A 24,307-nucleotide genomic window follows, 5' to 3' on the forward strand; every position below is an offset into this window, starting at 1 on the left:
TGTATTTCTGTGTCTATCTACTATACACTGTTGAAGCAACCACAATAGCAATGCTTGCAGACTACTCTTAAATTGGTGAATCAGGTCTAAAACTGACAGCTCCTGAAAGCTGTCTAGTTATTGTCATGAGCCGCTGGAGTCTATCAGTGTTGATCAATGTTCACTGACTACAGGGTCACCACAAATAAGAGGGGTCTAAGAGCCGCTGAAGTGGAGACACACATAAATGTACATCTTTCAAAGTGTCCAAAAACATCTGTAAGAAAGGACTCTGGCAACTTTTCCAAACAGGACAAGATATTTGTGAAAGTTAAAGTCAATGTTTGGTAACTATACTTAGCTCTTGATTTGCCTTGTCGCACCAGGGTAGTGGTTGCACTTTAAGCATGCGATATAAGAAGTACAATTATTTTTAAGGATTAGGCAGCTAATTTAAACCGGCATAAAACTAATTAAAACCTAATTTAAAAAACACACACACAACAGTAGATGCCATTCCAATCTGATGTTGTTTTCGATTCTTATCAATTAAGGGCAGAAATAATTATGAGAAAGCACTTGCCGGACACAGGAAAGTAATCTGTCCTCTCGGTAATAGAAAATGTGTGTGTTTCTGTGTAGGGTGAAGCGAGCAATGTGCTTCAGACATTCCAAGGGCCATTGTCCCTGGGATAAAATGTCCTGTCCCCAAGTGTGCCTTTCTTTGATTTTCACAACAACAGCATTCTAAAAGTGGCCTCTGAGAGGCTGTCAGAGTTGGACGGAGTGGCACACAGTGAAGAGGTTGTGGGTTGGGGAGGAGATAGAAAGGCAGAAAGCGCCAGAGAATTCCCTGTGGCTGGTTCAGTTGAATTAATCTCCTTTCTCCTCATGTGCCGAGCTGCACATGAGAGCTCTTCAGGGGCTTTCATCATTTTTGTCACCTCTTTGTGCGGCGCAACCTAGATCGCTTGCTGCGCCTGCAGCCAAAAGAAGAAAAGAATGGAAGAGCATTACCCACCTTGCATGGCAGCTGAGACATGTGCCCTCAGACTCACCGGGGCGATGGATTCCAGACTCATGATTTCATCTGATTCTGATTAATATTGTCGGAAAGTGGAACAAAAATAGTGCTAATGTGTGGGAGCTGGTTTCCACACATTTAGCACCACTTTTATAGAGCAGCGGTATTACCACATCAATTAATATGGTTATATACCACACTATAGCATGGGATATCCAAGTCCAATGTTACTAAAAATGATAATCTACTTTTTTATTCACCATTTTATTTTAAATACCAATTACCAGTTGGACCAATGCATTTACAAGAATAATGATATTACCACGGTCGCAGATCTACCCTAAATGAGCGCTTTCGTGTGAAAATCATCTTTTTTTCACTTTAACCAATAGTCTTTTGTTATATAAGAGTCTGATTGTACAATAAAGAATGCCTTGCAACAGGGGGGAATCGTGATTTCAAAGGAAACAAAGACGTACAACTTTAGTTATTTTTTCATCATTAGGCACTTCAGGGCTTATTTACAAGCCCCTTGCACTGCCGGTTTGGCACTTTTTTGGATACACCAGTGGCACATTTTGTTACCCCATATTTACAATGACAGAAGAAAAGCCACCCTGAGTTGCTTTTCCTGTCTTGTAAATAAGGCCCTTTACACGCAGCACTTTGCGTGAAAGGGGCGTTCCTTGGGTGTTGCTGTGGGTGTTCCTACGCAACATTCATGGACCCTGACAGATTTTGTGAGAAAACCTGGAAATACATCTGAATGCTTCGCCTGGGAGGCATAGGGAGGCGCAAAAAGGAGAAATGTATTAATTCTTCCTCGTTTTTCCTCTTTCTATGCGTGCTGCATTCTGCAGCACACATACAACGAGAAAATCACCTCTGATGATTGTTTATGTGCAGGAAGGCATCCCTTCCTTCACATAAACAATCACAAAAAAATGACATTATGCAAGTTCTATGTGGGCTAATGCAGCGCACATAGAAGTTGAACAACGTATTTTAGATTTTATATGTGCAGGAAGGGACACCTTCCTGCACGAAAACAATCATCCCCGTGACGCAGGCATCCTTGCAGCATGGCAGCAAATTATGCGCCAGTGCAGGGAAGAGCAAAGGGATCCATCATATTCTTGTAGATATGACACGCCCCTTTACTTTGAAAATGGCGCAGCATGGCACAGCCAAATGGCTTGCGGTGCCGTGCTACAGCATTTTCTTGTAAATAAGGCCCATCGCTTGCAACTTAACATACAGAACGTATCCTTAACCTGTGTGGTCATTTGCATGCCTCACTTTTCTTCCTATTTTCCTGTCCATTTGTCCCTGCATTTCAGTGTTTCTACTTTCTTTCAGATTTTTTTGATACTCTAAATTAAGAAACTGCTCTATAGAGTGACATTTCTGTTGAATGAGTCATATATTCATAAGTGTACCTTTAAGAATGAGGACACACACTTTCTCAGCTACCGAAATGTGTTAACAGCACCAGTCAAACGTGACTGTGAACTACTTACCCTTGTATAAATGTGAGAAGCAAGGTCTTCAAAGCAGTGAGCTTCTAACAAACGTGCTTTGTGTAAAAGGTTGGCAGGCGTCGGACTTAATTTTTCAAGCGTTCTTGGAGATAGTCGGGCGCAAGTACAATATCAACAGGTTGAAAGATAAAGAAGTTATTGCCCAGGTATAGGTGGTTGTGAGAATCTTAACAGTGTAGTGGCTAAATGTAACCTGCTTCAGTAAAAACATTGTGATATTACCGAGTATGTGGTAATACTCATATGAAGAGTTTTAATTTATGCTGTAATATTCCAAGTGGTATATCGGGCAGAACTAAAGTCATTACTCAACACCTCAGTCTGGTAGCTTTGTCCCATGAAGTTTCTACCACACAAAACTAATGGCTGTTCAAACCTCAAACCAATTTGGAGTGCCAAAGCCACACCTGTTTGCGTTCTGCCAACAGTAGTTGTCACTACAAGTGGGGTTTCGAATTTTCACATTTTTTGCACATGAACATCCATTGAGCTGCTGTAGTCAGGTGCCTGAGCAGGTATCCAGACAACAAGCTTTGGGGTTATTTAGGTTATTTAACTCAATGCTGGCAATTATAAAGCCACGGCTATAATCTGAATTCTGTCATGCAGTCATTTTATTTTTTAATTTTGTCAGTGCAGATTGCCATTTGATAAAATGTGTGCCAATATATTTGGTAAAATACAGACTATGCATGAATGAATAATTTATTGCGTGATTACTTAAAATCATTACACTAAAAAGAAGGAAGAAACAAAAGTACAACCAATCAAATTTAAAATCAATTTTGGATAACAAAAGTGTTGTGTAAAATCATGACAATTTAATGTATACCTAATAAATGGGCCCACATCCCAGTGTCTTGTTGATTGAATTTATTAGCTGTTCGAGTAATTAAAATTATTACAGTAAAAAGAGCAAAACCATTGTTAAAATAGTTCCCCGCTACTCCCATCAATGTCCTTATCCTCATGATCAGCCCTGTTCCCATCTATCGCTCGTCCTCTCTTCTCTTCCTTTCATTTCTCTTTCTTCCTGCTTCCTATTCTCTACTTTTTCTTTTTTTCTTTCTTTCTTGCTTTTATTGGGTTGTCTTACTTTTCTAAGCAATGCAACTAGTTTTATCCAGATTTGATGATCTTTTACATATAATATTTATTTACATATATTATATTTGTTTTTATGAAATGATCAGCTATTTATGGTTCAAAATGCTCAGTTGTATTGCATTTTATTATAATTGAAATAACATGTGTTTCTTAAAATATTAAAGATATTGGAACAAAAAGAGCAAAAGCATTGGTAAAATAGTTCCCCGCTACTCCCTTCAATGTCCTTGTCCTTATGATCAGCCCTTGGCCCATAGCGCATTTGTGCAAGTTCTTGGAGTTACTTGTAATTGCATGTTAGATAAAACAAATAAATACTGAGACTTTAAAATCTGGGCGGGTAAATTGACCTTTGAGTAAGGAGGGTGGACCCCCTTAGTGCGTGGCAGGGAGCACCCTGTATCCTTCAACATGTTGTATGATGTGGCATGCCAATCGCGAGAAACGGTCATTAGTCTGTCACGGGAGTGACATCACCTTGTACCACCTCATTTATGGCGATCCTGATTAAATGCCTGAATTTCCCCAGTCTTGCTAGGTTTCTTGTCGTTGATTCAGTGAAGCATAAGGCAGAGGCCTTTCTACAGGACCTTACCCCATTTGCGATGAGTATCGGGTGCTATTGTTGCCTACGTTCGGTGTTCAGTTTCGGGCAACAGCACAGGAGGTGCAGCCAGAATTCCTTGTAAAAAGAACATAGCCTACACTCAATGTTTTCTCCCTTACATGCCCATGCTGGGTTGAAATCAGTGAAGCGTAGCGTAATGAGTCTCATTTAGAGACTTTTCCTGCAGACTTGTAGCATCAGAGCCTCACTTATATAGGGTTGAGCTTTTCCCGGAATGTATGCTTTGTCAAATGGCTCTGAGATTCAGCTAGGGCAGAAGGCTTTGACGTCTTGAGCAAACAATGTTTTCAGGACCTGCTTGTTCACTGCTTTCCTCCAGGCGGAGTGGGGAGAATTCAGGTAGTCATAAGCTTGCTGCCTCAATTCTCAGGGTGGTTATGGTCTAGTCAAGGCTGACATGCCAGGCTGAACCTATCTCCTGGAAAACCGTCCTCAGCTGGTATCCGAGTGGGTCTACTGTAGCCCTCATGGTCCTGAGGAATAGCTTTATCGAATCCCCCTGGTATGTTATGTCTGGCCTCCCGAGGCCGAGCTCCAGTCTCAGCCTTGATTTCCTAGCTGACCGCTGGATGAGCAACACTAATGTGTATGCTTTGGCTTGAGTTGGATTTAAGAACTTGTCCAGCGCTCCAGGAAAAGCCAGATGGCCATAACTGATGCCAGGTAGCAATTTTGCTTTTAAGACGGTCAGTATTGACTCGGTTGATGGACTTAGCAGATGGTGGCACAGTTGTCTTAACAGGTGAATGACGTTGTTGGCCTTAGAGTTCAGATGTTTTTGAAGGATTTTTGAGTGCACCTATTCTGACCCCAAGGTAATAGTAGGCTGCTACTGTGGTGGTTTGCAGATCACCCAGAAGCCATTGTGCTTGCCTTTTGTGTTGGTCTTTCCCTGATTATCCATCAGGTAGCTGGCCTTGTTGAAGCAATCCATTGCATGCAGGGCTCTCTGAAGGCCCACTCTAGTGTCTATGTTGTCTGCATATTATAGTACCGGCAGCCTCGCCCAGCCCAGCCTTGGGAAAACTAGGTTGGTGCCTTGCAGAGCGGCCCCCAGGTCTGCGGTGTAGAGGTTAAACAGGAGGAGAGTCAGCACACAGCCCTCTCTGAGTCCGTTCTTTGTAAGAATTTTAGAGGTCACTGTGTTAGTGCTTGTTTTGACCCGAACCCAGGTATCTTCATATAGCGATGTTATTGCATTTAGTAGTTTAGTTGGAAGTCCCCAACTGTTCAATTTCTACCATAACCTTCTTCTGTCCTCTTTATCGAAAACTGTGCTGTAATCTATGAAGCAGCAGAACAATGGGAGACTCTTCTTCTTCACCCCCTGTGTTGATAAGTTAGCTAATGCTATGATATTTTCCACGGTTAAAGAATGTTTCCTGAAGCCTGATTGATGGGTTTTTCTTGTGCCCATGACTCCAGATTTTTCAAAAGAAGTCAAGCATAGGCCTTTGCTTCGAGGTCGAGAAGGGTGACAAGCCTATAGTTTGATGTCTTCGAGCAGTCTTGAAGATACGGACCAGTATGGAACCACTCCAGGAATCCGGAGTCCTTGCTGTTGAAAAGATCTTGTTAAAACGCGGGGTTAAAATTGCTGCCCAGAAATCTGGTGTTTTTTTAAATACTGGTGCTGGTAACCCATTTGGCCCTGGTGCTCCTCGTTCCTCATTTTCATGATGGTCCTGATAACTGTGTGAGTTTTTATTGGTGTTCCTGGGACCTGCAGTACCCCTCTTCCAAGCTGTTCGGTTCTGTGGGACCTTTGTCAAGAGGAACGGTCAAATGTTGTTGTTTTGTGTTATTATGCTCAGTACACAATCAATAAATGAATGGGAATTTTTTTTGGCATAGGGTTCCTGTCACTGCCCCTTCAATTCACACTTTCTTTTCTGGCTGGGATATTTATTAGACCAAAAACCTGCTACTTGTGATAAAATAATACAGCTACCACAGCTGCTAAAAATGGAAACTTGTGGCATAATGACCACTGGCAGTACTTACGTGTGACAGTAATACTGCCAAAGTTACCACCATGTAGAGTAGTAATCTCGGCAGAGTGGTCAATTAAAAGCAGTTTTACTTCTGGAATAAGGCTTGGGGTCCTTTGGAGGTTATTTTAAAGACCATCATCAGCATAATAGGAGGTTTTGAAGCAACGGCTGACAATCCACTTACTTCACCCCAAAGTTAGGGAACTGTGTAGTTACAAATAAAGACAATTAAGTTAATGTTGGCTGCTAGTAGATAATGAGGAACATGTATTCAAATCCCTGGCTGATTCACCCTTCTTCAACACTATGGGCTAGACGTACAACCGTTTTTTGCTGTTGAAAATACGAAATGGGCCAGTTTGCAATGGCAGAATAGGGTGGTGGTATTTACAAACACTATTTTTCGAGTTGGCGACTCGCAAAACAGTGCTTGTGAATTGCTATTAGGAAGAAGCGTGCCAAGGGCATCCCTTCCTAATAGTGAGTCCTAATGGTATGTACCATTGTTTTGCAACTGCAGTTGTGGTCACAAAACACTCGCAGCTTAATATCTACTTCAAGTAGGTGGTAAGGCACTCGCAAACAGGAAGGGGTCCCAAGGGCAACCATTCCCTGTGAATGGATGCAAAAATATGTATGTGGTATCACAGACCACTGCCTACTCATAAAAAAATGAAACAGAAATGTTTCATTTTTCTTTTTTCAATGCATCCCGGAGTCACAAAACATCGTCATTTGCGACTCTCAAAATGGAATAGTCATACATCTGTCCCTAAGCACCCTATCTCTCAACTCCTGTTTACCACCAAAGTAGCTGAGTGAGAAATGAGTTGTCAATTAGCTACTTTTGTTATTAAAAATGTTCTTTTTGAAGGTGAAGCAAATTAGCTTCAGAGCTTGCCGTTGAACTGAGCTAGCCTCTGTAGGGGTTTGAAATAGGCTCTGCATGGTCTTAGTTTAAGGTGGATTGCAGTTATCAGTTTGCTGGACCTATCTGCAGACTTCAACACTGTCTCACCTGAGTCCTGGTTTCTAGTCCACATGTTACAGGTATCAGTTCTCCTTTCTAAATGACTGGTTCTAAACCATATCTATGGAGTCACTACTCTTGTCCTATGGGCCTATTGTGCTTTTGTACAACAGTGCTCATCAAATGGACTCACATTTTGTATCATTATGTGGCACCTCTTGCCAGACTGATTAGACATTTTTTTTTGTATTTAAATCTTTTTATTGACAATTTCCCATTATATACACAAATTCCACGATCCCACCCCCACCCCCCAAGACCAATAATATACGAAAAGACATATTACATTCATAGATCTGTGGTTAATACATTAAAGTTCATTAGGACATATGCGGAGACAGCAGTTAAATCATGATGAATAGATAGTAATACGAGATAATAGATATATGGCAGCCTATGTATGTCTCTGAATCCACGGCAACAACGGTGCCCAGATCTGCAGACCCTTTTTTCTTTTGTTAGATCCTTTATTTTTATAAATTGCGACTTCAAGACTGCAGATCGCAAGTAGCCTAGCCCTCCATTGTTAGAAGGTAGGGGGATTGGGATCGAGCCAAGAAGAAGCAATACAGAGTCGGAGGATTGCCATGCCCACAAAAATCAACCCTTGCATATTTTCCTGCCGCTCACAGTTTGCTACCCCCAACATAATTTCTTCAGTTGAGACATCCACTCTTATTTGGCACAATTCAGACAAGAATTCAGATATATCTTTGATCAGAATATTTAGCGTGTTGCATGTTGCAAACAGATGTATAATATCAGCCCCAAATAATGCACAACGTGGACACGTAGTACCCTTCCCTGTCGCCCATTTTGCAATTTTCTCAGTTGTGTAATATAGACAAAAGAATGTTTTATAGCATTGTGCTTGTAGTTTTATCGACATTAATGATGTTTGGGTTAATTCATATGCGCGGCGGGGAATAGTAAGCTGTACTGCCAATTTGATCTGCCAAAAAGAATACTGTTTATTCAAATCATCTGGAAAGACTGAATTCAGGGACTTATATATTTCCCCAATCTTAGGTGTGTTCCTGAAATGGCACCTTCCGCCAATTTCTTTTGCAAAAAAATCTCTAACCTGCAGGTACTTAAAAAAATCCCTGTGGCTAATATTATATTCTACATGTAGATCATCAAACATCTTTAAGCCCTCTGATGTGTAAAAACAGCCCAGCTGTACCACTCCCGCCGCGACTCATCTGTTGATACAGCTATCCCGAAAAATTTCTGGTAGATCATTATTAAGACTCATTGGAGTATAGTATGAGTATCTCCCAAACCCCAAGAGCCTACGTACATTGCTCCACACTTTGTTTTGAACTTAACTTTCTTAAAATAGCTGTCATTTACATGCCGCCAGAAGCAGCCAGTACATTCTTCTCCTAGTATAATTTCTTGCGGGGTCGGGATCGGTAGCCTGGTTTGATCGTGAGAGATCATTTTGACACAGTATTTTAGAACGGTGGCCCAATAATAAAGTTTAAAATTAGGCAGTGATAATCCTCCTCTCTCCTTTGGTAGCATAAGCCATTTAAGTGCCCGTCTGGGTTTCTTATATCCCCAGATAAAGCTAGAAAACATAGAATCTATAGTTTTGAAAATATGGGGAGGAAACTTAAGACAAATAGTTCGAAAGAAATATAAAAAACGGGGCAAAAAAATCATCTTGATCACATTACAGCGACCACCAATAGTGAGATGTAAATTATTCAGTCGGATCAGCTCTTTCTTAGTACGTAATATCAGAGGGGTTATGTTGTTCAAAACGATATTTTCAATTTTCGCGTTTATTTTAACACCTAAATATATGGCCTCCTTGGTCACTCTTGAGTCTCTCATCGTAATTTTGTTATTAGGAACAATCTCAGTTTTATTGGAGTTCAATTTATAGCCCGAGATTAGCCCAAACCGATACGCCTCTTCTTCTATCACAGGCATAGCTAGATTGGGATCCCTAGTAACAAGCGCGATATCATCGGCGTATGCTAAGATTTTAATATTATGGTTACGTATTTGAATCGGGGGGATTGATGCAAGGTTCTCCAGCCATCGGATGAATGGATCAATGTAAATTGCGAAAAGGAGAGGGGAGCAAGGGCACCCCTGCCTTGTCCCTCTTGAGATCACAAAATTCTCCGATAGAAGCCCATTTACCAATACCCTGGCGGTAGGATTATTGTATAGCCTTTGGGTAGCCTTGATGAATTTGTTGGTGATTCCACAATGAGACATTGCAGCCCACAAAAATCTCCAGGAGACCCTATTGAACGCCTTCTCTGCATCCAGCAGGATAAGCGCCATAGGGTCTCCTGTTGACTCCGTGTAATCAAATAAAGAGATTACTCGTTGTATATGGTCAGTTGTTGACCTTCCTGGTATAAACCTGATTAGACATTTTAGCCCTTTTTATATTTTATATTAATAATACTTAGCTTATTTTAGAGCTTGGTGGAGATTTAGGAACCACAGAAACCAATATTTATAACTGTTTGAAATTATGATTCTGAGACCAATGAGTTAAATGAAGAGAGCCAAGCTTATTCACCAACAGTGCTGTAGGAAGCCGGCTCTGTTTATACTATACCAAAAAGAGGTATAGTGTGCACGGAGTCCAGTGAGTTTCCAAAGATATGGCAGAGGTTAAAGCAGATAATAACTTACTCTCAATTTAGTAATAGCTGGGCTGAGCAGTAAGGCTTATCGGAGCGTAGTGTGAATGCATTTGATGTACACACCCAAACAAGACAGGAACACACACTCAACGACTAACACCAGACCGATGTTTTGTAAAAATATTACTTTAGTTATTTTTATTTTAGGAAATAAGTTGAACCTAGTTACAGGTAGGTAATAAGTTCGTTTTTTGGGGCGACAGCAAGGCAAAGGGAAACTTACCGGCAGTGTCCAGGAGGCCGTGAGGGCAACGGCCGTGCTACCAGCGCGTTTTCCCAGCCGTGAGGGAAACAGACAGCGACTACATTTCCTGGCCCCCCCGGGGACCACCGGCGCACTCACGACGCTCCCGCCGCGCCCGGAGGCGCTACAAGAACGCGGAGCGCCGGGCCTGCTTTGGGCGACAGCAATGCAAAGGCAAACTTACCGGTAGTGTCCAGGAGGCCGTGAGGGCAACCGCCGTGCTACCAGCGCCTTTTCCCAGCCGTGAGGGCAACGGCCAGTGACTACATTTCCCAGCTGCCCCGGGGACCACAGGCGCACTCGGGACGCTCCCCCCGCGCGGGCGGGCACTGGGCTAAGCCCGGGCAAAGGGCGGGCCGTCTGTGGCCGTCAGAGGCCAGAGGAGGCCGGGCTGGGCCACCTCTATAACATTGCCTAGCAGTGTCCAACGCGAGAGGTACTGTTGACTTTCTTCTTGTTTTTAATAAAGGAAATAACAAAGAGTTGGACAATTGCATAGACTCTAAAGCCCTATTGGACTTGGGTCATTACAGTCTCTATTGGTTTCTAAGCCCATGGTTTACTTACATTGATATCTGGACAGTTCCAGGGATCAGTATTGTCTAAATACAGGGTTTATTCAAATTTGTTCCCCTGTTAGATGATCAGAGTAGCAGAATGGGGAAGAAGGCTTGTGCTGGGAAGCAACAAAGAACAGCTCCATCTAAAACGAATTCTAACCCCACTGCTATTGATAGAATGCTAGAGAAAGCACTGGGAGGGGTGGCAACTGAAATAGAACGTACAGAAAGGCGATCATCCATCACTCCAAATTTAGAGCTGAGCCCTTTAATCTGTGATTTATCTCCTGATATAAGACCATCAAGTTTAGTTTCCACTAAAAATCAATCTATAACAGTGGAATCTTTGGGTTCAGAACCTCCTAAGGCTATTACTCCTAGGGGTCCAGGAAGGAAATGTAAAGCAAAATCTAAGCATGTAAAAATGCCTGCAAAAAAAAAAAAAATTGCAGGAATTAAACATGGAAATAGGTAATCGAGGGGAGAACCCCATTGAGGCTAGAGTAGAAACCAGAAAAGACCAGGCCGCATGGGTATCACTGTTGGTGATAAATCTCCAGAAACAAATTAGATTGATTGTTAAAAAAGAACTAACCCCTTTATTAGCTATGTTAGATGGGTTATCAGCCAAATTGAATGGACGGCTGGATAACAGAGAGACTTCTAAAGCCCCAAGTAAAATAGTTAATAGGTTGGGCCCACAGGTCACTACTACTAAGTCACAAAATAGCACTCAGGCCATTATGAGCAATCTGCAAGACTGTCCCCCTCTAATTCCTAATGGAAGAAACCATCAGATAAATGACCACAGGAAGCCAAATGAAAACTTGGCACCGAGACAAGATCTAACGCTAACAAACGTGGCAAATTTGGCACCCCCACCACCAGTAAATAGAAGGGACTCTAGGAGTGGCCCAAGCAGAGGGAGAATGTGAACTTTGATAATCAAGTTTGTGGGGACTTTGAATGCAAAAATCCACCATTTCCCCTCCAATTATAAATCTACCTCCTGAGTCGGCCCCATATGTACTGGTGCTTATGGGGGTTCCGGAATTAAGGAAAGGTTTGTCAGAATCACATCAAGAGTTAAAAAACGAAACTATCCATTGGTTGGTTAATCATAGCAACTTTGGCTATAATAACATTCACTAGATTCCAACCACAAGAAGGGTGTTTCAAGTTTCAAGTTTAATTTGTTTGCATAGTTAATTAAAACCATTGCAATACAAAAAAATATACTCATTTAAAAACTGTCATGTACATAATTAAAACTCTTTTATTTAAAAAGACATATAGGGGTCGATTAGGATCGCGGACGGACTTGAGTCCGTCCGCGACCCCTGAGGAGGAGGGAACGTCCGCATGGGCTGCGGCGTTCCCTCCGATCTGATTAGGATGTGACCGCCAGGGTGGCGGTCACATCCTCTATCTCTAACATTGCGGCGGGTGCAGCTTCAAGCTGCACCCGCCCCAATGTAAAAAATGCATGCACAGCATTTGCGTGCACAAAGCGGCAGGCACCGCGCGGTGCTTGCTGCATTGTGCACGCAAATGCAGGGGGGTACCATAGGTACCCCCCATGTGCACCCCCCACCACCCCTTCACCCAGGGGGCCCGCAACGGGCCCCCGAAGTGAAGGTCCGTATGCTTTTTCACGGCGGAAAAGCCGCCGTGGAAAAGCATAGAATTGCAGACATCCTAATATGCCTGGCGGTGTCTGATAGACACCACCAGACATGTTAGTGCTTTTCCGCCGCGGTCGCCTTCCGACCGCGGCGGAAAAGCTGCGGACAGATTATCAGACCCACCAGCCATCCTAATTTGGTGGTGGGTCTGTGGAGGCTCCGCTGCGGTTTTCCCGCATCCTCCGGGCCGTCGGTGGCTTCCGCCGGCCCGGAGGATGCGGGAATTCCGCAATCATAATGACCCCCATAGTCTGAGTTCCCAAATCATATACTCAGAATGTTCGCAGACCTCTTGCACTTATACAAGTGCTATTTCTGGTTAGGTTCCTATTGTCGGTATTTCTGGCATCTTGCTGCCGCACAGTCTCAGATATTTTACTGTTCTACAGTTCAATTGTGGGTCGCTCGGTTCAAAACATGCTAGCAGAGCTTGCCTCCTGGTGCGGATCCCTCGTTGATTGAAAGGTTGTTTCAGAAATTTCTTCCGTTCCATTGTGAGTTCTCTAAAGGAGCATAGTGGGTGCAGCATGTCTTCCTGAGCCGATCCACATAGACGGCACGCAGAGCCAGCTTGGATCCGAAGCCAGGGAGGGAGATGCTTGGCGCAAGGGAGCAGTCCTAGCCTATATTTCATAAAAGCAATTTTTATGTTTTTGTCATAACCCAAATTGAAGTAGGTTTGTATGCCCGGCTTCGTGTAAGTATTCAGGGTCATCCAGCCGTGGGATCTCTTTGATAGTGCCTCTTTGTCCTCCAGCCATGAAAGGAGTTTCACAGTCTTCCACACTAATTTTTTGAAAGAAGGGGTGGTTGTCAGTGTTTCCCAAAGCTGGTTTAGCCCCAAATTATGCAGACTGCTATGTAAAAATTCAGCGCCTGGTAATTTGGGGTACGATTGTAGCTCCTTCCACGTCTGTTCATTTAGTGTACCACATTCTGCTCTTCGCACTTTGTCCCAAGTGATGATAAAGGCCCCATGTCTAGCAAGTGATTGTTTCAGGACGCCAGACTCAAGTCTGATTTGGGCGGGTGAAGTGTATTTCGGCAGCCCAAAGATGACCCTATATGCCGTTGTTACTGTGGCATCGAGTGTTTTCGCGTCCTTCCTTTTTTGTGCCTCACTGCCATAGGTGATTGCTGGCAGGAGTTTTGCCCGAACAACCTCGACGAGTGGTAGGATCGATGGGCCTGTTAATTTAGAGTTTAGTGTTTTTAGGGAAATTGCTAGTGCTAGACCTTTGTGACTTATGCTGTTCTTCTGAGCCACAAGAAGGGTGAGATGGATAGGTGAACGACACAAGGATATTCTAGGAGATTGTGTGATAATCAATTTTAGAAACCCAAGTATAACTAATTATGTTTTAGCTTCTAAGTATGGGAGGTCTTTGAGCAGTACTGAATTACTCCCTTTAGGTTTTTTTTACCCTCCAGGTAGACCTCACCAGAAAGGGCTTTTTTATGAGACAGGAAGGAGATTTGTCCCCAATGAATCAGTGTTTCCGCATCCAGGCCAGTTTTCGTACAATGTCCCTACTTTTAATATCCCCATCTGCAATAGGTTTAGCCCTCTTGGGGGAGTAGATTGACAGAAGGAGTTAAACCTAATTGATAAAAAGGTAACACCCCATATAACATCACCCCCAGAAAGACAGGGTAGCCCTACAGATCCAGAAAATGAAATCAAGGACGGTTTAGCCAGAGGGTGCATGAGCCGCTCCCGCTGTATTAACCGCCTTGACTTTGGGCCCCTCCATTGCGAGATCGTCGAACATCAATTGGACCCAGGAACAAAACTAGCGAATGCCATTGGATCCACTAAAGAGCCCCCGACACACCCAACTGGAGGGCCCACAAATAAGACTTCCCCGAATGCCCAGGCTACCAGGGTGCTCTCGTGGAACATTGCAGGTCTTAATAATAAACTAGATGATCCAGAATGGGAATTGTTTATTAACCAATTCGAAATCTTCATGTTCCAGGAAACATGGGCAAGAACTGAGGTCCCCAAACAGGGTTATGCCACTTTTAACATTTTAGCAACATCAAGGGGAATTGGGAGACCTTCGGGGGGGCTCACTATTTGGGTGAGGGCACACTTGGGGTTCATTGCGGAACAAGTGGATACCGGGTCAATTGACATTTTATCTGTTTTGCTACGGTTTCCTTCTAAGCCTCCCGTAGTTTTAATAAATGTATATTCAAGATCTACTGCTAAAGACAATGAATCTATTACGGTGGAAGAGCTATCCACCTTTCTGGGTTCTATTGATGATAGTTATTTGATCATAGTAGGTAGGGATTTTAACTGCCAGTTTGAGCAACTACACGGATTATCACCCGATAGCCTCGATGATGAGGACCATTTCCTGAAAAACCCCGAGTCTAGATGCCCAATAGTTAACAAATGGACTCCACTGGTGATTCAGATGAGTTGCCTCTCATTGAGGCATTCTCTACGAGCTTGTAATGGGAGAGCTCCATCTGAATCATCGAATGGGTATACGTTCTACAGTAAAAACCGTGGGTGATAGTAGAAGATACTTTATTGTACATGGTTAATTAAAACCTTTGCAATGTTAATAAAACAGAGAAGCTCCAATTTATATAATGTGTAAATGAATTAATCGAGTTAAAAACTAAAATTCTGTACATAAGACAAGTAAACGAGAATACTGGATAAAAAAAAGAAATCGACAACAGAAATGGAAGGGGCTTATCATCTTATCAAAACAATCAAGTGTGAGAGTCAAGATGTCAATGTGGGAATTGGACTTCCGGGGTACCGTTAGGCTCATCCTTTGGGCTGTTTAAGGTATTGCTCATTTTAGTTGGTTCCTTCAAAGTTTTGAAGCGGGCCTCGGCTGTTTCAAGAAATTTTACCATTCGACAGCTCAGTTGGATGTTGTCCCCCTTAAAGCAGGCCAGAACTGCTTTTCTGCAGGTCCGTATCTTGTGGAAGTTAAAAAGCGGACGCAGGAAGACTCGTCGTTCATGAGTGAGCTCGGTACAGGTGGTGATCAGGTGGACTATGTTTTCCTTTCCTTCCCCACAAAGTCGACATCTTGTTGGCGACGGTGGCCATAACCATGGAGGCAAGTGGGCCGCTGAAGGCAGTGGCCCCAGGCGAAATTTCAGAAATTTCTCTTTTATTTTTTGGGTAAAACCAATCTGCAGATAGGTTTGGGGCGAAGGCACAGTATATGATTGAACTGTAAGCCAACCATGAGCCCGCTCAATTAGGGCGGCTTTGTCCTGCAGCACTGATTCCTTCCGGACTGTCTTGTTGACCACCTTTTTAAAGACTGCTGCGGAGACTGGGAGTGACCAAAGTTGCTGTACTCCAAGGTCCACAATGGCTCCCTCCAAATACCTTCTTGCTGGACATGTTGGTTTGTTTTGAAGTTCCTTCCACAGGAGCGCATTTAAGGTATTCGGTTCACCCCTGCATAATTTATGCCAGGTTTTAATGTAGGCTCCCTTGCGTGCCAGCTCTTCTTTTTGTAACCCGAACTCTAGTCTCATTTGAGCCGGCGATGAATACCTTGGAAGGCCAAAGATCATACGAAGTGCTTTTGCCACAGTTCTATCTAATAAGGGAGCATCCCTCCCTCTCATAGCTTCAGTGCCATAACTAATTGCTGGGATTAACTTGGCCTGTATTACCTTTATTAGTGGAAGAATGCTTGGACCACAAACTGTGTTTTTTAAGGTTCTGAGTGTCGCAGCCGCAGATACGCCTCTCCTTTTTATAGCTTCACATTGCGGAGTGAAGTTGCCCTTATAGTCTATAAGGACCCCCAAATATCGTTATTTGCTGACCTTTTCTAGCTTGCTAGATGACAAGAGCCAGTTTTGAGTTGCTTTCTTTTTGGAAAGATTGATACACATAACTTTTGATTTTTCCCGGTTGATGGTAAGTCTATTAGCAGCAGAATATCTTGAAGTAATATCCAACAGCCGCTGAAGGCCAACTGGGGTACGGCTGATGAGTAACAGATCATCTGCATACAGTAGGTTGAAAATCTGTGAGCCCCCTAGCTTTGGAGCGTGTGAATTGCAGTCATTCAACAATTTGGATAGGTAGGTCTCCCATAAAAAGATTAAAAAGTGTTGGGGCAAGAATGCAGCCCTGTTTTACTCCTGTGTAAGTTGGAATCTTTCTTGAAAGATGGTCACCGGTGCCCAACCTGACTTGCACCCATGTGTCGCTGTGAAGGAGAATTAACTGTTTTAAAAGCAGCGGAGGAATGTTCAGTTTGAATAACTTTTCCTACAGAAGGTTCCTGTCGACATGATCGAAAGCCGAACTATAATCAATATAGCACAGATAGAGTGGTTGGTTCGCTTCTTGTGCTGCGTCAATTAATAAACATAGTGCTAAGATGTTAGAAGAGATTCCCATATGTTTACAGAAACCTGTTTGGTTGTATGGGATTGCTGAGACATCGGCTGCCCAGGATAACAGTTCCTGCAGAAGGAGGCCCGCAAAATATTTTGCCTCATTGTCGAGCAGAGCCACTAACCGGTAATTTTTTGGATCGCTTTGGTCTCCCTCTTTGAGGATCGGTGAAATGATGGCTCCCCTCCACGATGATGGAATTAAAGAAGTCTGCAGAATTTTGACAAACATTGGTTTAAGGGCAGCTGCCCAAAACGCAGGGTCTTGCTTAAACAATAGGGGTGGAATCCCATTTGGGCCCGGGGCCCCCTCACGCCTCCCCTTTGAGATTCTGTTGCAAATCAGTGCACACTTGATTGCAATAGTATGGTCTAACTGTTGGAGCTCGTGGCAGTCACGGATGAGTTTTGAACAGTCCATGGTGCATTTTATGTGTGTGGAGGTGCCTTGGATGTTGGCATCAGTGCCCCTAAAGTGCGAACTAAGGAAGGATATCCAGTCGTCTTCTTGGACAAAGGAATTGGTGCCAAAATTCTGCACCTTGGACAGATTATTAATCTTCCTCCAGAATTGTGTGCTGTTGTTTGATTTGGCATCATGTAAAAGTTTGGCCCAAAGGGCCTCTGCTGATTCCCTCCTGAGTCGCCATACCAACCTCCTACGGTCACGCATTAGCAGCCTCAGTTCATCCTTGGCATCGGGATCTTTCCCTACTCTTCGAACAGTCTGGCCGATAAGAGTTTTTAGATTTTTTAGGCGAGCATTGTTTGTCAAAGCGAGACCAAAGTACTGCTTGTAATTGATGGTATTGCTCCCTCCTTCAAGCTGGTTTCTCCTCTGTATTTTTCCCATGTTTTTGAGCAAAGTTTCTGTAAATGTCTACCAGATGGCTATAAGATCCTTTGTTTCATTTTGGGCTTCACCATATACTTGCTTGGCGTAAAGCAGAAGGGTCACGGGATCATCTGTTCTGCACTTTAAACGCCTGTCGTTTACTGTGAGGACTTGTTCATACCCGATAGCTGGTTCCGGTATTTGTATTCTAAAGGCTTCTAGATTCACTTCTTGTGGTAAGTGATCACTGTTGTCAAGTGAGCCAATATGGAAATCAATAGTTGTTTGGAACAAGTTACCCGAGAGGAAGGTGAAGTCGATTGTTGAGCTAGACGTTGTGCTATGGAATGTTGCTGCTTGGGGACGATCCCCAGGGAATCTCCCATTAAGTGCTCTGAGGCCCCGATCTTCCAGTGCTCCTAGAAGTCGAAGTGATGCAGTAGTAGTTCTACCCCTGAACAATTATCCTGAGAGTATTGTTCCAAAGCAAGAGGGTCGTCAATGGTGCTGACTTCCGTTGCGGGTTTATTGAGCATATTCTGGTTGAAGTCCAATCTGACAATCAAGCTGTTTGTCTGCTCTGCAGATAATAGCTTTGACAGCTCTTCTATCAGCTGCCGAGCTCCTTGCTTCTAACCTCGGGGATGTAGATAAAGGTTTATTAAAATTATCTCCTCCCTCTTTCCCTGGTTTCAAGTAGCAGTACTTGGATTGCGTTCGGAGAGTCTAGGTTGTATGGAAGTGGTTCCACTGTACTTGTGCTTTTTACTGAACTGTATATGGCTAGGCCTCCTTTTTTGTGACCAAATCTTGCGGACTGAGTTGGAGGAATGAAGTTCAAGGAAAAGCCTGGAAGTAGTAGAGGGGAATCTGACCAAGTTTCTTGGAGGGCTAAGATATCAAAGCTTTGCATGTAATGTTTTAGGTCTGCGTCCATAAATTTGTCCCCAATGCCGTTGATGTTCCAATAGCAGATTTTGAAGCTTTTGAGCGATTTCCCGTTTACCGGGTTGTCATGTCAGTGTTTTTCCGGCTTGTTGTTTATGGACCTGCTCAACCATGTCCAGTCTAAGTTAGTTTGCTCGTTCACGGGGTTAGCCTTCTGACGCCCCGTTCTTTTTGTTCGTGGCTTACTGGGGATTTACTACGGGCCCCTCGCAGTACAGATAGCGAATGGTGGACCTGATTTGGCTGATTTTGAGCGTTCTGATGTAAGAAATTGCTTGCCAAGGGATCTGGGTATCTCAGTTTTACGACCGGGCGAAGTAGTATACCCTAGCTATTGAGTTTTGCTTGTTCGTTGAGCACGCGTTCAGTCAAATCAGTTGAGGCCCATACTGTTTTAGTAACTTTCACCACTGGGTGTTCAGGTTAGACTAAAAACTCCACTGAGGCCAGATCCTTGGTGGATATGTTCTTTAGGCTGTCTATGGAATTTAATAAGCATAGAATGTTGCCCCTGTTAAGGATATCAAAGGAGAGCCTTAAAGTATATTCCAGGATCAATACAATTGCGGGGTTACCTGCATGCACCTTTATCCTGTTCGAACCGCTGTGCGGGGATGTGGAGGTAGTCTCCACCCTAATGTGGGCCTCTGCTGGCATTCTCTGGACTGGGGCCTTTGGGTCGTCTGCTCTAGTTTGTACCTGGTTTGAAGGACTTCCTATTAAAGAGACTGCTGGGGGATGTTCTAGTTGTGTCTCATTACCAACATTAGGAGATATTTTTTTGTTTCTGGAGGCGCTCAGATTAGACGTGGATTTTTTCTCCGTCTTCGTTCGGGCCCTCGCTGGTGTTGGTTATTGTGGCTTTAGCGCAGCTGTTCAGGGCAGGGCTGACAGCTTTTTCTAGGGACGATATGTTAGAAGTCTGTTTTTTACTGTTCTTTTTCCTTTGGCATGTATGCCTCTGATCCAGATTAGGGGAGGAGCATAAGTCCAGTTCTGTGTCTGTATGAGGGCTCGTTCAAGTGGATTTAACAAGCGTTGAGCCTAGGAGCTGAATGCTGACTTGGTTATTCCCAGCTTTACCATCGGTCAGTGAGCCTAGCTTTAGCTTGCGGCCCTTCCTCCGTTGTTTTCTGCCCCGCTTTGGGGAATGCCCATATCCCCGCTGGACATCCTTTTGGTTGGATTCCAGAGTGGGCACTAGGTCATTATTTGCTGATTGAGGGGCTTCATCTACCCTTGCACTATCGTTTTCACTTGCCATTTTTCCTTTATGTATTTGGGGGAGGACCACCTCTGGATGAAGCAGAGTTTCCCTGCTGGTTGTTTGGCAAGAACAATTTTTCCTTTCAAGTTGACCTGTAGATGTGCTGTTTTTAACTGCCTCCCTGATGCCTGTGAGGAGATGGTTTCCATTGCTCCCGGGAGTGTAGCCAACTTGTCCACGATTGCTATGCCGGGGCAGTTTGTTTGTATCAGTGCTGTCTCCTCTTGAGCCCTTTTAACCACCTTATTCAGTTCGGCTAGCTTACTGTCAATGTTGGAGACAAAGACTGATAGCGATTGTAGAACTGTTAACTGGAGGTCCATTTTGTCCGATAGATATTGAATGGCATTGACAGACAGTTGCATTGTGTGCAAGAGAGATTCCCATATGTCTGCCTTTGCTCGCGATGTTTGAATCGTGATGGTAGGTTGCGAGACATTACATTTTGGGCTTATTGCCGATGTTTTTCGGTCCGCTTGGGGTGGTGAGGTGTAATGGGCGACCAATTCTTCCCACTCTTCTTGTGTGGGATACATGGCCTCTGGAACCAGAGCATTTGGTGAAGTGGGGACTGAGATGTCTTGCGCTGGAAGATGGCCTCGAGGGGGAGTTAGTGGTTGCTCAAACTTTGCCCGATGGTGGACTTGGGCCCTTATCACATTTGACTCCTGTTCCTCAAAGGAATACCCAGCGCGTGCTTGCCCCTTTGTGTTATTAACGTGATCTGCAGCCGTCTTGATACACTTACTAGGTTCTGGTTGCGATTGCCTGACGTCTTGTAGTGAGGGTGAGGGTATGTTTTTCTCTAACATAGAGGCTTGTTTGAAGCCTGGGGGTACCTTCCCCCTCGTTTGTTGCCCGACCTGAGGTCCGAGGATCCGAGTTGTTTGAAGTGCTGGGTACTGGTGCAAGTGTACCGGGGGCTTCCCGAACATCAGATATGCTGAGGTCCTTAGGAGCCGTTTGAGACCCTCGATTATCCTCAGAGGCTCTGGTGGAATTGGACCAGTGTTCTGGGGAGCGTTTTGCTCCCGATGGGTTGGTGGAGTCCTTCTGGGTCCAGTTTGTTTTCGAACCCAAACCCTGGGCACTCTGGGAGGGATCTTGTTGCTTGCTCGTGAGTGTCTTAGTTTTTAGTTGACATACCAGGGCCAAATCGGGGCCCCAGTTCCTGATGGTCGACTTGTGAAACTCGCTGTGATTTTCGCATCGTGATTCAGTCTGTGTAGAGCCAGGGCGATCCCTTACGTCACCACCTTCTTCTTCTTCTCCTCCCTCCCCTCCACCTACTTCATCTTCGTCGTCGGTGCTGACGTCCAACGCCCCTGGGGGGGGCTTTCTCTTCTTCCCTCTCATCGACTCCTTCAGCTGCTCTGGCTGAATCCCATGAAACCCGTGGTCCGATGCGTGGGAAACCGGAAGCAGTGGAGTTGGTAGGTTGATAAGTTGCCGGGAGTACAAGCAGAGGACTGAACCAGCGTCCTTTATAAATGAGAATTATGTATACATTTTAGGTTGGTAGCTTGGGCCTTTAGGGTTTCGTGAAAGTTCAGAGCTTGAGTAACCTGGGAGAAAGGGGGTTAGGGGGATCAGCCACTTGTCTCCTCCTCCTTCCCTTGGACCCTCTACCTCCCCGTTTTCCAGATCGTCTATGCTGGTGTTCCTGGAGTCTATATTTGATTTCTTTTTTCCCTTATTAGCTCTCCTAGATCTTTTGGTAGGGTTCAGGCCTGCGTTGGGATCCCTGGATCTCCCGGACCTCATAATGGTCTATTTGTTGTCCTACTTTTATTCCTACTCCTGGATTCTTTTTCCCTTTCTCCTTTCTCTTCACAGGAGATTGCCCTTTCCCTTTCCTTTTCCTTGTCCGTATGACGGCACAATGTTGCACAGTTGCGCAGATTCCTTTGGGGTCCTTGGCCCCCCCGAATTCGGTGTTTGAGTTTAGTAGAAACTGGCTAGGTGAGTCTAGTAAGTCTGGTAGGCCCGGGCAGGTGAGGTGGGGCTGAGCAGGAAAGGCTGAAAATGGGTAAGTATGATAAAAAAAAAACCTGTGCAAGGGGGGGGCTGATTGGGCTGGTTAGGCCAACTGGGGGCTAATTAGGAATGACTCCGAGCACCTCTGCCGCTTCTGCCACCGCTTTTGCCACCTCTGCCCCCTCTGCCACTGCTGCCACACCTTCTCAAATTCCTGGCTGCTCCCGCCTCCTCTTGCCCTGTTTAAGCTCGACTTGAGGTTCAGGGCTCAGGATGCTGAAACAGCTGGTGGTGAAACAGGCGGGTGCGGGTACTAGAGCGAGGATGGAAAGGGGGGGCCTAGAAGCAAGCTAGCAAACGTGCGCACCTGAAAGGTAGCCAGCAATGCTTGAGAACCCCCCCCTCCCGATGCAATTTACAATATATGGGTCGCTCCCGCCAGACACTGGCCGAGTCGCTCACACCAACCTTCGCGCTCCGATATTCGAGCGGGTCCCACTTCCTTCACAAGCCACCACTGCAGCCCTGCCACTGCCTCTTGCCTCTTGCCACTGTGGCTCCCGTTGCCTCAGATCCTTCGCAGGAACCGTCGCAGGACGCAGGGCGCCGGGCGCTGATCTCAAGCGCAGGGCGCTGGGCTTTTGCAGACTTTTACAGACTTTCCGCTTATGTCCCGCCGGGCTTTTGATCCTTTTTGCCGGGTCCGGCTGCCAGGTTCCAAGGACGCTGGAACGGGGTTCTCGGCCGTGACTCGCCTCCTCTGCCCTGCAGCGTGGAGAACACCGACTGAGGACCAGAGCGGCTCGTGACTCTCTGCTGCTCTCTGCTGGTCCTAGCTGCTCTCTGGTCCTCTTGCCAAACAGCCAGAGATCCGCCGAAAAATCGCTTCCTCTACTTTTCAGAGAGCCTTGTCACACTAGAGGTGGCTCACAGCTTCATGTAGAAAAAAGCTTTTAGAGACAGCTTTTATTTTGGGCTCCAGGCCGTGTTTTAAAGGCAACTCGAAACTCAAGACTTTTATGTAACTTCTCTGCCGCGTTTGATGGAATGTTTGTAGCCACTGGCTCTGCCACATTAGGGGAGCTAGTCTGCAGCTCTCTGCGCTCTATTACACATTAGTAATCCGCAGTGATCCGAGGCAGCCCCACCTCCTTCTCCATGCTTCTCCGCACTACTTCTCCACACAGCAGGCTCCGTTCCGTTATGCTTGACTCCCGCTCGGCTCTCCACACGCCCCCGCCAAAGATCACCAGAGACCGGGTTACCCCCAACCTCGGATCCGCAAAGGTGGCGCGGTGGAGGTGACAACTAGAGCGGGACCAGGAGGACAATAGAAGCCAGGAAGCGACTGTGGCAGCAGAGAATGGCGGAGGCGGCAGCAACACGCAGCCCGCAAGTCGGAAACTCGGTCCTCAGACCTCGCTGTGGTACGTGGCTCCTCCTCCAGCAAGGCGTTCAAACACTGAATAGGGTCATCTATTGTAAAACTCGTGGGTTTATATTAGACTATATTTTTATCAATCCCTACTCCTGGGATAGGATGCTGGATCTCAAAATAATACCACGCTTAGACAGCGATCATTATGCGCTAGTAGGAGAACTTAAAGCTCTTACCATGGGGGGTATGGCTCATACAGATAATCCTTCAGACCCTAGGCTGGTGGTTTCAAACTGCAGGAAAAGAGTGAGATGGACAAATCTTAGCCAAACTGAGGATAAAATGAGTAGTCTATATGAAGCCTTGATACCGGTTCTTATGGAGGCGTCCACTTTATGTTGCCCTAGTGAGAAGGGTATAGATTTGCTGCAGGTAGAAACGATTAATGTTAAATTAGGGAAAGCCGCATTTGACTTTTTTATCCAAACAGACGTATGAAGCAGGATAAGCTGCCCTCCCACCCCTGGTATAGTGCTTCTTGTCGCACAGCTAAAAAAGCTGTAGTAACATCAATTAAAGCTAAAGACCGCCCCCTAATTAGGACAGCCAGAGTAAACTATAAATCGGCCATACTAGAAGCTAAGAAGAGGTGGGAAGATGAAAATTGCACCACCTTAAAAAATGTTCTAGGGGAAAGAGACATAAGGACCTTTTGGGGAGTGATAAATACAGGCTTGTCCGCACCCCGCAGTGCGACTGAACCAAATTTGGACGAGGAAGTCTGGCGGGAGCACTTTGAATCCCTATATGCCACGGAGCAATTGCCCGGTGCTGCTCTTCCCAATAGCTGTGATTTGTTAGCGTCCTACCCCACAGCTAAAGGGGATTTAACTTTCCTGCGCGATGGTGAGGTGGGTCCTAGCATAAGCTTAAATGAAATAAAGGGTGCGCTGGGAAGGATAGCCCCGGGTAAGGCTCCAGGCCTAGATAAGATTCCTGGAGACCTTTTTAAGACTGAACCATCCATTTGGGCG

This window comes from Lissotriton helveticus, chromosome 6 (assembly GCF_964261635.1).
Source record: "Lissotriton helveticus chromosome 6, aLisHel1.1, whole genome shotgun sequence".
Taxonomy (NCBI): Eukaryota; Metazoa; Chordata; class Amphibia; order Caudata; family Salamandridae; genus Lissotriton; species Lissotriton helveticus.